At 45.0% G+C, this 14,836-nt stretch overlaps 1 non-coding gene across 1 annotated transcript; it reads left to right on the forward strand.

Annotated features, from left to right (window-relative positions):
* The first annotated feature begins 6,022 nt into the window (after window positions 1–6,022).
* On the forward strand, window positions 6,023–6,096 carry Trnai-aau. The gene has a single exon. It is a non-coding gene; the product is annotated as a tRNA-Ile (tRNA).
* The last annotated feature ends 8,740 nt before the right edge of the window (window positions 6,097–14,836 follow it).

The raw sequence follows: 14,836 nt of genomic DNA on the forward strand, positions 1-14,836 counted from the left end.
TGTGGCATTTTTTGTGACTTACGCCTTCATTTTGGTGCCCAATGTTTGGTTTTAGAACCTCTCCTTTCCCCGCTCGGCTACCGGCTGTGAGTTCGGCTTGGCGGGAGCCCTCCCTCAGCTGCCGCCTGTGCCTTGCAGCGGGGGCCTTGGTCTCCCCACATGGATTTAAACTCCACAGGCCCGCGTAGTCTCTGCCCGCGTGGTTTGCTCTTTTCTGAGTTGTTTTTAAATCTCCCTTGCAAGCACAGCTCTTAAGTGGCGCGAACCAGAGCATGCAGTTGCTGAAAGCTGCAACCCCTCAGGGTGACTCTGTCACGTGGAGGCATAAGCCGCTTCCAGGTTGCTCTTCTCTACCCCTGGATTCTGGGTTTCTGGTTCTGTCTCTGGAATTGATTTAATTACATTTACCTTGTTGAGAAACTTGCATTTTCCAGTTTTTAACATCTACTAAGGCACTGAAACAGGACCCCGTTTTCATCGCAACTCGGCAACAGCGCCACCTGCTGGATAATAGGTAATATGGCCGTTTTCGTTTCTAACGCAAATTTTACTGCTTTGTTTTCACTAATACAATGGATTAGTAAAATTATATTTACTAATACAATGGATTACATCATACAAGGTTTATATGATTATGGGGATACCTTAATTTGCTTGTTACTAGGTTTCAGTTTTCTTTTCCATATTCTATCATTAAGGAAGAATATGGCACTCCTAAGAATGATAGAATCTTTATGAACTAATAATGAACAAATAATTGACAGGATTAAAATTATTGAAAATCAGAGGTTATCTGAACAAGTGGATACTATGACAGACAAAACTGACTCCATATCCAAGGGTATTAGAAAGTTACATGAAAGGGTTCGGGCTGTTGAATTTGACCTTCAGACTTTATCACAAAGTTTTGATAAGGTAACAGACAGACTGTACCTACAAGATGAGAATCTACCTGATATACAAGAAAAGTTTAAGGAGGACATGTTATCTTTGAAGGAAAAAAATTAAAGCTCTGGAATCACAGGTGCAGAATGGGGACCAAAAAATTGATGCCTCAGTGAAATCACTGGAAATATATACAGGTCAGGAGATTCAGGATTTAAGAGAGACAATGATAAAAAGATTTGAAAAGATTGGAGAAATTATTGTAGCTGGTGAACAGAGTAAGGAGGCACAAGGACAGGATACAATGCCTCCACCAGCTATTAGAACTGGCTTACCCAGGGTTCTAGCGACATACCCTATACTTAATTCTGAAAAAGAATCAACTTCTAAAGGCTCAAAGGGAGTCAGAGAAGCTAGAAGGACGCCAATAGCAATGAATGATCTGAAAGAAATTAAGCAAGCTGTTGTTAATTTTGGCTTGCACAATGCATATGTAAAGGAAATGATAAGGACTTGGGCTTCTAATGCTAGAGCATTTCCATCAGTTAGTGTCTGCAGTTTTAGATAATGGACCTTCCTTGATGTTTGGAATTTATTTCAGAGAAGAATCCAAACATATGGAACAGCAAGGAAGAGCAAAAGGTATTGAGGTTTCCCAAGATCAAATTCTTGGTGCAGTAGAATATGCTGATCCACAGGTCCAAGGTCTTTATGATGATGAAGTACTGTGTCTGTGTCACCAAGCAGCTTTAAATGCTCGGAATAGGATACAAGATCCAGCAAAAAGGGTTGAATCATATACCAGAATTAGGCAGGGACCGAGAGAACCCTTTATTGACTTTTTGCAAAGATTAATTAAGGCTCTGGACATAGGGGTAACAGATCCAGAAGCTAGATGAATACTTCGTGAATCTCTAGCTTTTGAGAATGCAAATATAGAATGCAAAAAGATAATTGGGCCTTTAAAGTCTAGATCAGCACCTATGGATGAATGGATTCAGCATACGATGAATGTTGATACGTTTAGCTATAATGATGAATCTTGGGTAGGAGAAGCGATTTCCACAGCAATGAGGAGACATCAAACTGCCAGGTGTTTTAATTGTGGTAAATTGGGACATTTGCAAAGGGATTGCAGGCAAAGAATTTCTAGGAATAATATCTCTTCTGGGAATGACAAAAATAGGAGACCTCGGCCTTCAGGTATATGTAGGAGATGCAGTAAAGGACGGCATTGGTCCAACGAGTGCAGGTCAAAGACAGACAGACAGGGCAATCCGATATCATTGGGAAACTCCTTGAGGGGCCTCTCGCAGGCCCCCAAGCCAACAGTGGCCCAGTCATTCCCAGTCACAGTGGAGAATGTGCCTCACCAAGAAAATTAAAAGCTCCAATTTCTGCTGTAAAAAGTAATACTGGTCTAAATGATGAATTACGTGTGGAGGATGAGTCAAAAAACCCAATAGGACAGAGTAAACGTATATTTTGGCAGACTTCTATTAATGATCAAAGACCAAAGCTAAGAGTCTGTATAAATGGCACTTTTATTGAAGGCTTATTAGACACAGGTGCGGATGCAAGTATCATTACCCCAGAATCTTGACATCCGAATTGGCCTCTTCAAGAGGTAGATGTTCAGTTCCTGGGAATTGGAACCCTATCTCGTGTTAAACAAAGCACAAGATGGGTTGAATGCATAGGGCCCGAAGGGCAAATAGGAAGACTAAGGCCATATATAGCCAATATTGCCATAAATTTATGGGGCCGTGACCTGCTACAGCAATGGAATACCCAGATTAACATTCCTGTAGTTCCAGGAACTCATAATTCTGGGAAGGATATGATGAGGTATTATGGAAAAAGTCACCAGCCATTCAGGCTGTACAAAAACATACAGCAAATACCAAACCTTTAGAGGTACCAACAGCCCTACCTTTAAAATGGCTAACTGAGAAGCCAATATGGATCAAACAGTGGCCTCTAGCTGAAGATAAACTACAGGCATTGGAACAGCTGGTGCAAGAGCAACTAGATGCTCACCATATTGAAGAATCAACCAGCCATTGGAATTCTCCTCTGTTTGTTGTAAAAAAGAAATCTGGTAAATGGAGAATGGTGACAGATCTAAGAGCTGTCAACAAAGTAATTCAACCTATGGGCCCACTACAATCTGGAATTCCTTTGCCTTCTCTGTTACCAAAAGGATGGCTTCTTATAGTTATTGATTTGAAAGATTGTTTTTTCACTATACCGTTACAAGAAAAGGATAGAGAAAAATTTGCCTTCACAGTGCCTACTTATAATAATTCTCAGCCTAATAGGAGATATCAATGGACTGTCCTCCCACAGGGTATGCTCAATAGTCCTACATTGTGCCAATATTTTGTAAGTAAGCCATTGGAAATAATTCGTAAACAATTCCCCAAGTCCATAATTTATCATTACATGGATGACATCCTGTTATCTGATTCAAATAAAGATACTTTAGAAAGGATGTTTGAAGAAGTAAAGAAAGTTTGCCTAGGTGGGGATTACAAATTGCCCCTGAAAAGATTCAAAGAGGAAATTCTATTAATCACCTAGGTTACAGAATAGGGTTAGAGAAAATTAAAATGCAAAAGGCACAAATTAGGAGAGACCGGTTAAAGACTCTTAATGACTTCCAAAGATTATTAGGAGACATGATCTAATAGTTCATTTAAACAAAACCTTAGATGGTGATAAAGATTTGAATAGTCCAAGAAAACTGACAGCTGAAGCAGAAAAGGAACTGACAATGATTGAGGAAAAATTACAGGAGGCACACGTGGATAGGGTGAACCCACATCTTAGCTGCATCCTAGTCATATTGCCTTCCAGAATTTCTCCTACAGGGATTCTAATGCAGAGGGAAGATATTATTTTAGAGTGGATATTTATACCTAATAAACCAAGTAAAAAATTAAAAACTTATGTGGAAAAAGTCTCTGAATTAATTATAAAAGGTAAGCTGAGACTTCATCAACTAGCAGGTATAGACCCAGCAGAAATTATAGTGCCTTTTACTACTGAAGAAATAAAAAAGTTATGGGAAGACAATGAACCATGGCAAAGAGCTTGTGCTAATTTTTTGGAAGAAATTAATAGCAACTATACCAAAAGTGGTAGACTTAACCTCACAAAGAGAACTTCTTGGATTCTTCCTAGAATTGTATGTGATGCTCCAATAACTGGAGCCCGTACGTTCTATACTGATGCAAATAAATCAGGGAAAGCAGGTTACAAGTCAGATGAATTGAGTAAGGTGGAACAAAGCCCTTATAATTCTGTCCAGAAGGCAGAATTATATGCCATTCTTATGGTGCTAAGGGATTTTAAAGAACCTCTTAATATAGTTACAGATTCACAATATGTAGAAAGAGTTATCTTGCATATTGAAACTGCTGAATTTATACCAGATGACACAGAGTTGACTTCATTGTTTATCCAGGTACAAGACATAATCAGGAACAGGCTTTGTCCAATGTACATAACACACATCCGGTCCCATACAGGTCTGCCTGGTCCTCTAGCCCAAGGCAACGCTGAGATTGATCAATTATTGATTGGAAGCGTGTTGCAGGCCTCAGAATTTCATAAGAAGCATCATGTCAATAGTAAAGGCCTAAAGAAAGAATTTTCCATTACTTGGCAACAAGCTAAGGACATTATAAAGAGATGTCCTACTTGTTCTTTCTATAATCAAACACCATTGCCTGCAGGGAGTAACCCAAAGGGTACTAAGAGAAATGAAATCTGGCAGATGGATGTGTTCCACTTTATGGAATTTGGTAAATTAAAATATGTATACCATACTATAGACACGTATTCAGGTTTTCAATGGGCTACTGCCCTGAGCTCAGAAAAGGCTGATTCAGTAATCACACATTTATTGGAAGTTATGGCCATCATGGGTATACCTGCACAAATAAAGACAGATAATGGTCCAGCATATGTATCTAAGAAAATGAAATGCTTTTTTAATTATTATAATATAAAACACAATACAGGTATACCAAATAATCCTACAGGTCAGGCAGTTATAGAAAGATCAAATCGTACTATAAAGGATATGCTGAACAAACAGAAAGGGACCAAAAATACCCCCAGAAATAGATTACATAATGCTTTATTAACCTTGAATTTTCTTAACGCTAATGAGAAAGGAACGACAGCAGCAGAAAGACATTGGATAATGGAAAAGTCTGCTGAACTAAATCAACCGATTTATTTCAAAGATGTGCTGACCTCTCAATGGAAGCCAGGAGATGTGCTACGTTGGGGAAGGGGTTTTGCTCTTATTTCCACAGGAGAAGAAAAATTGTGGATACCATCAAAATTAATAAAGTTTCGATTTGAAGAGGAGAAACCTCTTGGAAAGGAGAAATGACAACTCATCCACAATGATGATATTCATACAGGTGGTAAGAAAAACATATAGAATGGGGGCAGGGTTCTGTTCCTAGCTCCACAGGAAAACACTCATCTTTGAAAAATTCAAGGGACCCTGGATGTTTGGATACTGACAGATGGAAAAATACCTGCCCAATAGGAAATATCAAGAAAACTGAATGGATTGTGTAAGTAATATTAATCCATATTTCTAAATTTATAAAGCTGGTTTTGTAGTTGGACTCTGGCTCAGTCCCTCTCCAATTCCAAGCCTGTTAGTAAGAGAAAAACCCAGAGTTTCTGGAGTTTCTGTCTCATGTCAAGAGCCATGATATGGGACAGAAAGAAATATGAGTTTAGAAAACATCTTTGCTTTTCTTCATATCTATCATACTTTTCATTGAATATATCTATCATGCCTTTCAGTGAATATATACATATATGTCTATATGATTAATGTTTAAGTTTTTCACAATGAACAATGAGTTTTTCCTGAAGTGACATTTGAAGTTTCCAGGAAGAAGATGGGGCCCCATAACAACAACTCCACCTGGTTGATATGACGTCATGATACTGATAGCGCTACTACAAGACCTGCTTTGGGTACCAGCTGCATAAGACAGTTCCAACTTGGTTAGCTGAAATGGTGCACATCTTATACAACATTTTGGCCAGACCTGCACAAAATACTCAGAGAGTATTTGCAATTTTAAAAGACATTGAGTCTGGCCGGTTAGCTCAGTTGGTTAGAGCGTGGTGCTAATAACGCCAAGGTCGCGGGTTCGATCCCCGTACGGGCCAGAGGATTTAATCCTTTGGGGCTGGAGTGATGGCTCAGAGGTTAAGAGCATTGCCTGCTCTTCCAAAGGTCCTGAGTTCAATTCCCAGCAACCACATGGTGGCTCACAACCATCTCTGGTGCCCTCTTCTGGCCTGCAGGCATACACACAGACAGAACATTGTATACATAATAAATAAATAAATATTAAAAAAAAGACATTGATCTTGAAATTTAACCATCATTTTACTTTCACAATATCCCCCAGAAAGAACGTTGCCCCCATGACAGCTGGAAGTAATTCTAGAGGACGACGTCCCCTCTCCCAGTTAAGTTTGCCCTTGGGTTTAGGGACATCATTTAGGGGTTGATTATAATTAGTATACGATTGAGGGTTGGGGGAGGAATTTTATAAGCTCAGGGATCATTTTGAAAAAAAAAAAGAGGGATGATGGGATAATAGATTTGTAATTGTGAGTTACTGTTTTTAGACAAATATATTGGTATAGATTCTTGTATATTGATACAAAGTTAAATTATATTGACTATTGTATGCATGCATGTTTCTACCTCTGTTTAAAACATTTTTTTATGTATTGACATATATTGTATTGATATATATATAGTATATATTTACCATATTGCAGTGTACATTTCTACCTCTGATTAAGATACTTATATAATATTTGTGTATTGATATATATTTACCTACTGCAATGTATATTTGTACCTTGTTTATATTTGGAAGTCATTGTCCTCACTTGTTTCACAGTCGTTTATTTTCTTAGTCTTTAAGTTAGATAGATATTGAGAATTATATAGATTAATAGTCATCTAAGTTTGTCATTTATAATTAGACCTATCAGGTTGTTTAGATATATAGAGATTATACTCAGTATAGATAGATAATCTTCAACTTCTTCAAAGAGCTGTAGAAAATGGCCTTTAATCTAACTCAGAGTTTTGTGGTAGTGAGACACAATTGCTCCTGGCAACACCGCTCTATTCCCGAGAGAATGTTGAGCACCAAAGACACTCCACCTGGAGCCTTTCTTTTTGGCAGAACTGGCCTTTGGGCAAAGAAATGCCCATACCTCAACCACTGACAGAGATACAGAGCATGCATCAATGGATAAAACAGGACTGTCATATCCTGCCAAGACAGGGTAAGATAGTTTTGAAAAGTTGCTTGCCTTTGAAAATAGTATGTCAGTTATGTTAGGCCTTAGCCAAAGTTGGTTGTTTCAACGCTGCTAACGTGACTTTGGGTGACTGCCCAGGTAGCTAGTTGTCTCTGTGATTTGTTGCATGTTTTGGAAGTTGTTTTACTGAACTTCCTAATTACCCAGGTAACATTATTTCCCTTCTCAGATCTTCGATGGGGTCGAAGACTATATAAATGGAGTTACTTTCTCTCATGACTTGGCCAAGTTATTTATTATACAAGACCTAAGCTAGTTAGAATAGGATATTTGTACTTATTGTATATAATTTCATAGTAGGTTTAGAACTCTCTTATTTAAACAAAAGGGGGAGGTGTTGCGGGAGGTCCTCCCACTCCTCCAGCCTATAGCTGCTGAGATACCAGCCCATTGGGGCGTGGTCTCTCTCCCTTTAAAAAAGCGGCCACTTCCCTCTCCCCTCTCTCTTCACTTCCTGCTCCACCGGCGACTAGACTCCCTTCCTGGTTGCGTAGAGGGCTGTTGCCTGGGACAGTGATCTGTAAGTTTTTTCCCCTTTAAATAAATACCACCCTATTAATCATAATTCCAAACTGGTGTGGCATTTTTTGTGACTTACGCCTTCACAGGCCACTTTTCTTCTCCGTGCTTTCTGGAAAGCACAGGCTTTCATGCCTCAGACTAAACAAATATGATTGGGTCAAGGGAGAAAGAGCAAGACTGAGGTCTGAGTTGAAAGTCACGACTTTGAGACAGGTGCTTTCAGTTTTGAATGTCAGTAGGGTCATTTCAGCACTGGCAACAAGAAAGAGGAAGCAGGAACGGGGTGGCAGTGCCTGAAGGTTGGAGATGTTGGCTGCCTAGGGTCAGGAAGAGAGCATGTGCAGATAAGGCCCTTGACGTTGTCAACTATGTTGGCTAGCCAGGTGTGGTGATACACACCTGTAATCCCAGCTGCTTGGGAGGCTGAGAAGACTCACCTGAACCCAAAAGCTCAAGATCAGCTTGGGCAACACAATAAGAGCCTCTAAGCTGGAGAGAAAAAAAAAAGCAAATTAACGAAAATGACCCAGAGACCTAGCAGCCAGCTGCTACGGTAATTGCCCCAGATTGCCCCCTTCCTGGTAGCCCTTGCTCAAGGTCCACCCACTGGCCATAAGAAATGGAGCTAAAGATGGAACTTAGCAAAGAGACAGAAACGCAGCCAGTAATTTGCCTTCCCTTTCAAGTTTCAAATATGCGCCCAGTGCCTTTGATTCTAGGAGAACCGAGAGAGACAAATAGCACTGGGTTTTTAGGCTTAGAGGGTAGAGAGGAGGGCAGTAGAGGAGCAACCAGCCTGGAGGTCGGCTAACCTCACCCTCAGCAAAATGCTGCCCTTCTCTTTCACGCCCAGACTCCACACTGCCCCCTCCAACCCCCCAAAGCCCTCTTCGCTTTTTTTATAGCCTGGTGACATCCTAGCCCCTTTCAGTTTCTTCCTTGGTGGCTACTGAGTGATTTAAGCAGGGTTTTCTGGAGGCAAAAATATGAGCTCCTTAGGAAGCTGCCACAGGGTCTCCTGTAGTATCCAGACAGGCCTCAAATGCCTAGACACGAATCATCCCCCTGCCTCAGCTTCCCAAGTGCTGGGAGCAACACTCCCAAGTGTTAGTCGGTATGTTTTCCATGTGACTCTGTGGTGACACGAAGGAGGTGGAGTGGTACTGGCTCCCATGACCTGCAGGAGAGTCAGGACACCCCAGGACCTCAATGCATCATTATGACCCCATTTTATGGTGAAAACCAGGGGTCTGAGATGGTTAGTCGGCTCACTTTGCACCAACCAGGCAGATATTCGGGGCGTACTGGCTGCCTTGTCTGAACTTGCCAAGACTGGAGGCAGCCCTCCACGCTACTTTCCCTACAGTTCCCCGGGATAAGAAACTCTCAGGCGCTAACGCTGTAGTTTTGAGCTGCGAAGCACTGGCTGGAAACTAGAGAACCACGTGAGACCAGGGCTTTCCATATGGGCTCCATTCGAGTTCAAAGCAGCTAGGAAAGCCGTTTTACATCCTAAGACTGGAGGTCTTTACTCCCAGGCCTGCCTTGATAACGATGTCATTTCCATGCCGCTTGGGACCCCAGAAACAACGCTCCTGAGGCCGTGATGGGCCGAACCCTAGAAAAATGGCCTCTGAGAGCTGAGAAGTGCGGCTGGCGGTGGGAGGAGAGGGGCTGCCAAGTTAGTCTCGGTCACCCTTTTCCACCTCCGCTATAGAGGCTACTGAAGACCCCCCCCCCCCCCCGAATAAATCCCAGGACAGGGAGCGCCCTCTAGTGGCCCAATGGACCCATTCGTTGATGGCCCTGGAGTCTGTTCAGAAAAGGAAGAGGCAGCCGTTGGAAGTCAAGTTGGGCAAAAGTGAGGCTGGCTTACTTTTAGATGGTAAAGATGGAGGCAGGGACTTGACCACAGATCAAGAGGTCTGTGGCGGTCTGAATGAGAATGGCCCCCATAGGTTTATACATTTGAGTATTGGTTCCCAGCTGGTAGAACTGTTTGGGAAGGATTAGGAGGTGTGACTTTGTTGGAGGGGGTATGGCCATGGGGTGGGTTTTGAGATTTCAAAAGCCAATGGCTGCCTCAGGCTTTCTCTCTCTCTCTCTCTGCCTCCTGCCTGTGGATCGGATGTGAGCTCTCAGCTGCTGTTCCGGTACCATGCCTGCCTGCTGCCATGCTCCCCACCACGATGGTCACAGACTCTAACCACTGAAACTGGAAGCCCGCGGATAAACTCCTTCTACTGTCAGTTGCCTTGCTCATGGTGTCTGGTCACAGCAGCTGAAAATTAACTAAGAGAAGGTGCATGCAGGATCGCACAGCGGTGCTCTTCATCACGGCCAAGGAGGGAGATACGCTGGTCCACTAACTGACCACAGGTTAACACACTGCAGCATAGGCGTACACTGGTAGATGGCTCAGCCACAGAAAGATAGGGGCTTCTAGCACAAGTGCACAGTGGGTGCCCTGGAGATGCCAGCATGTAATTCCATCTATGTGACTTTGCTAGAATAAAGTCATGGGGACAGGAAGAAACATGGTGACTGCGAGGGCTGGGGGGGGGGGGGGGAGGGGGAGTTTCCTAAGCGCAGTTTCTGATGAGAACGATTAGAAAGTTCTGGAGATGAATAAACATACCATGGGATGGATATACCCAAGACTGCTAGGTTATACACTTACACTGTTAAAACGGATAGCTGCTGTTGTATCGGAAATGTGTGCCGAAAATTAAAACTCACCATGAAAAATAAATTCAAATAGGGGACCGGGGGGAATAGCTTACCCAATAAAATTACCAAATGCCAGACGAACGTGAGGACCTGCATTCAGATCCTGAACAAACACCTAAGAAACCCATGCATGGTGGCCTGTGCCTGTAGTCCCAGCACTGGAGAAACGGTCGAGGCAGGCAGACCACTGGAGCTCACTAGCCAGTTAGATCTGTGGAACTGGTGAGCTCCAAACTCAATGATAGACCCTGTCTTAAAAATAAGATGGAATAGTGGCTCTCAGTTCTCTGTAACTCCAGTTCCAGGGGATCTGATGCCGCCTTCTGGCCCCTGTGAGCACCAGGCCCTCACATAGCGCACAGACATACATGCAGGCAAAGCATCCACATACATAAAATAAAAGTGAATAAATCTTAACAAGAAAAGATGGAGAGCCATTGACCTCCGCCCTACACATGTGTGCACACCCCCCCGACATGTACACACACCTATACCACTCACACATATGTTAAAAAATTTAAAAATCCAATTATACACTGAGGAAAAGTCATGAAAAGACAATTTACTGGAGACAATGTACAAACGGCAAACGGGTACATGGAAGCACAGTTAGTAACACGGCTGGCAGAGCATAGCTTAGAACCCAGCCCAAATGGGGCACCCGACAGAAGAACACAGATTAAGGAGGGATGGAGCCCCTTCTAGCCAGGCTGTGGAGAAGGTGGGTGTCTTTCACATTGGAGAATGTAGGATAATTGAGCCACACTGGATTCAAGCTCCGGAAGTTTCTGTGAATTCTTTTCCCGCAGCATTGGGGATGGAGCTCAGGATCGTACACAGGCTAAGCAAGTACTTGGTCCTCGAGCCACATGCCCAGTCCCAAGCAATTTCTTAGAAAACAAGAGGAAGAACTGAACATATATTTACCACATGATCATTTAATTGCACACCCGGGCATTTGTCCCAGAGAAAACTTAGACCGCATACAAACCTAAAATGGAAAATCCCATTTGTAATAGTCCAACACAAGAGTCCAGCTTCTCCCGGTAGGCAAACGGTGAAGGAAGCTGTGGTATGCCTCGGCCACACTCTGCTGCTCATCAGACAGAGTGAACTTCAAACGTACGGCCATTTCCGTGGCTCCTAAAGGCAGCGTGAGGAGAAAAGCCAGTCTCAAGGCCCACCAGGTGGAGGATCCGGGACCCCCTTGACTCCATTCTAACTCCATTCTGACGCGCTGTGAATCTGCAAGCCCTTTACCAACCAAGGCTACACAAAGCCCCCTGCAACTTGGCAGAGACAGGGGGACGGGGCTGGAGCACAGGCAGTCTAGGACATTTGTTGACCCAGGCCTGAGGCTGCAGTCTCACAGCCATAGAACACTCTCCTTGTGAGCGGGGGTCTCAGTTGCCCTGTCTCACCAATGAGCTACCCAGGCCAGATGTGGGCATCGTGACCCTCTGTACCTTTCTTTAGGAGTTGATGTGTGTTGATGTATGACGGTCAAGTGCTCCAAGAGGAGGTTTGCATTGCAGCCCCAGGAGTCTTACTTCAACTGTCAGCACAGTGGCTCCTGAGTTTGTCACACACATTGTCGAGAACATGGTTCACCATCCGTCTTTCCTGACACAGCCCTACCGCTAGCCCTAAGCCTACCCCGAACCTGCCTGTATGGTCCTAACCCTAAGACTACCCCGAACCTACCTGTATGGTAGGCGACGGTAAGGGAAGGCAGACACTCCAGGCTGCCTCCCTGGGACTGCCCCTCTTGCTGGAACAGTTTCTGCCGCACTTAGACCATCTAGACCCAGACCCAGGACATCTCCACGATCTGATCCTTTCCCAAAGTGCTAGCCACGGTTCACACACAAAACCTTAGGTCTCCAGCTAGGCTGTCACTTGGTGGTAGAGCACAGGGGGGCCCTGCATTCACCCCAGCACCTCAAACAAGATGCAATGATAAAGCCCGCCTAGGGCCCCAGCAGCACACAGATGCCCTGCATGCCCGCTGGCCTTAGGCTGATAGTAAGCGTGTGCTAGTTTTCCCTTCCTAACCAGAGGGCAATTCCTTAGCTTCTGCCTAAACTCTCAGTGGACCCTGCCTGGCTTCCAATTCATTTTAAATCAGTCACTAACACGGCAAGCCAGGGTTTCCTCCTCCATCTGGACGCTAGCCTTCAGCCCACGCTCAGCTCTTCGGATGACACTGTGGGGTTCCATGGAAAAGTTTTCCATGCACAGGTCCCATTTACCTGGCCTTCCATTGCTGGGCAGATGCCCTACTGCTGAGTCACACCCCTAACCCCAGAAGTCTAAATATTCCTGAGGCTTTATTTGCAGATGCTGCCGTAGGCCTAATAGCTGGGTGGAGGGAGCATGTTTCAAGTTATTTCCGGGTTATTTGTTTTTGCTCAGAGGCCATTTCAGAGGTGAGAAGTGACACTGAGCATACACCAGCCTGTCACTCACGGAACTGCTGCACCTCCGCACGGGGTTGTGACCCCAGAGCAGGGACTGAGAGAGACTCTCCATCCAGCCCCCAGAGACCGTATCTGAGCTTTGAAGTCCTGAGCTGCACAATCCTTCTCTCCATACCAGATGACGTCAGCTCCTGAAACAGTGAGCTGCTGCTTCCCATAGCAGGTCCCACAGAGATCGCCACTTCCGGCTGGGGTAGAGGGTGTTGCCCCTTTGCTGTCTGTCATCTCTGGTAAGATGGATGTCAGCTTGCTGAAGTTGAGGCAACAGGGGATGGCGTCCAGCTCTGGCTGTCATCACTCCACAGCCAGCCACCTCTTCAGCTGATCTAAGGGACACTGTTGTTCACTATTGTCAGGGAGGCTGTGGGGGGCTGGGGAAGTGACAGCAGAAACAAGTGCTGGCTGTCCCTGTTGGCCACACCCAGACCGGCTCTAAACCTCCTCACTGGTCTATTCACTGGTTATATGACCTTGAGTACACAGTGTGGGTCCCAGGAGCTTGGCTAGGGGTAGTGAGGGCATGAAGAAAGGACAGACACACAGACACATGTTTCAGAAAATCTGGGATCCTGTGGGCTATGCTCACCATGATGGAGAAACCCAGAAGCTCACCATGTTTGCTATGCACAATGGAACAGGAGGTGGGGTTATTGCACACGGCTTGTTAAGGAGGCCTGTGGTGTACGACTGAATAAGGAGGCAGGTCTAACTGATCTTGTCAGGAACCATCTTTTTTTTTTTTTTTTTTTAATGGTTTTTCGAGACAGGGTTTCTCTGTGGCTTTGGAGCCTGTCCTGGAACTAGCTCTCTAGACCAGGCTGGTCTCGAACTCACAGAGATCCGCCTACCTCTGCCTCCCGAGTGCTGGGATTAAAGGCGTGCGCCACCATCGCCCGGCTAACCATCTTTGTAGGGAAACAGTCCGCAGGACATAAGTATCCTGAGGGAGAAACTACAGCAGAGATTTTCTGCTCACCCTGGTAACATTTGCACTAGGACCAGAGGAAAGATGTGCCAGGCCCCTTGAACCCCACCCGTGGAAGGCTGCGTCCCGCCCCTGAGCCTCACGCAGGGAAGGCTGAAACATATCCTTGAGCCTCACCAGGGGAAAGTTGGGCCAGGCCCCCGAGCCCCACCTGCGGAAGGCCGCACCATGCCCTCCAGTGTCACCCGTGGAAGGCTTTGCCAGTCCCGTGGGTCTGAGACACTAGGGTCCTTGACATGGACATGCCCATGTGTAGTAACACGCTGCTCACTTGGGAGTTTGCACACTCCCTACAGGTGCACTGCAGGATGTTTCTAGGCCCCCCTAAGTCTTGGAGGAAGATACGGGACATGATTTTTACTGAGAACCTTTCCTACTCTGAACAATCTACAATGAACTTTCTAGCACATACGGGTCTATTCTTAGCCAGAATTGGTTGCCGTGATGAGCAGGAGACATGCGCAGTCCCTGGGATCCTTCCGGTATGAGCGCAATGACACAAGCAGCTCTGTTCCCACTCACCGCAAGCCACTCCTCTTGGTCCTGTTCTACACCAAGGACCCCACATCCTGTGCTGCTCCCGTGGGGTAACAGGAGCATGGGCGGGACACTTTTCAGAGATCTGCTGAGATACAAAGGTGCTGAAATGGTGTCCAATCAGCCTGGGCCAATGGGCCGTGGAGGGTGGTGGCTTCTGGGTACCCTGCGGGAAGGATGAGGATGCTTGGCATCAGGAGTTTTCCATGTTCCAGAAATACAGGGCCATGGCTGAGCAGAGGACATAAGCAGGCCAGGGGCAGAGCCAGTCCAGCCAGACTTGGTGGAGAACTATGTTTTTCAAAAA

The sequence above is a fragment of the Microtus oregoni genome, unplaced genomic scaffold, assembly GCF_018167655.1.
Source record: "Microtus oregoni isolate MIOR12 unplaced genomic scaffold, Mior012 000002F_ref0000024, whole genome shotgun sequence".
Classification (NCBI taxonomy): Eukaryota; Metazoa; Chordata; class Mammalia; order Rodentia; family Cricetidae; genus Microtus; species Microtus oregoni.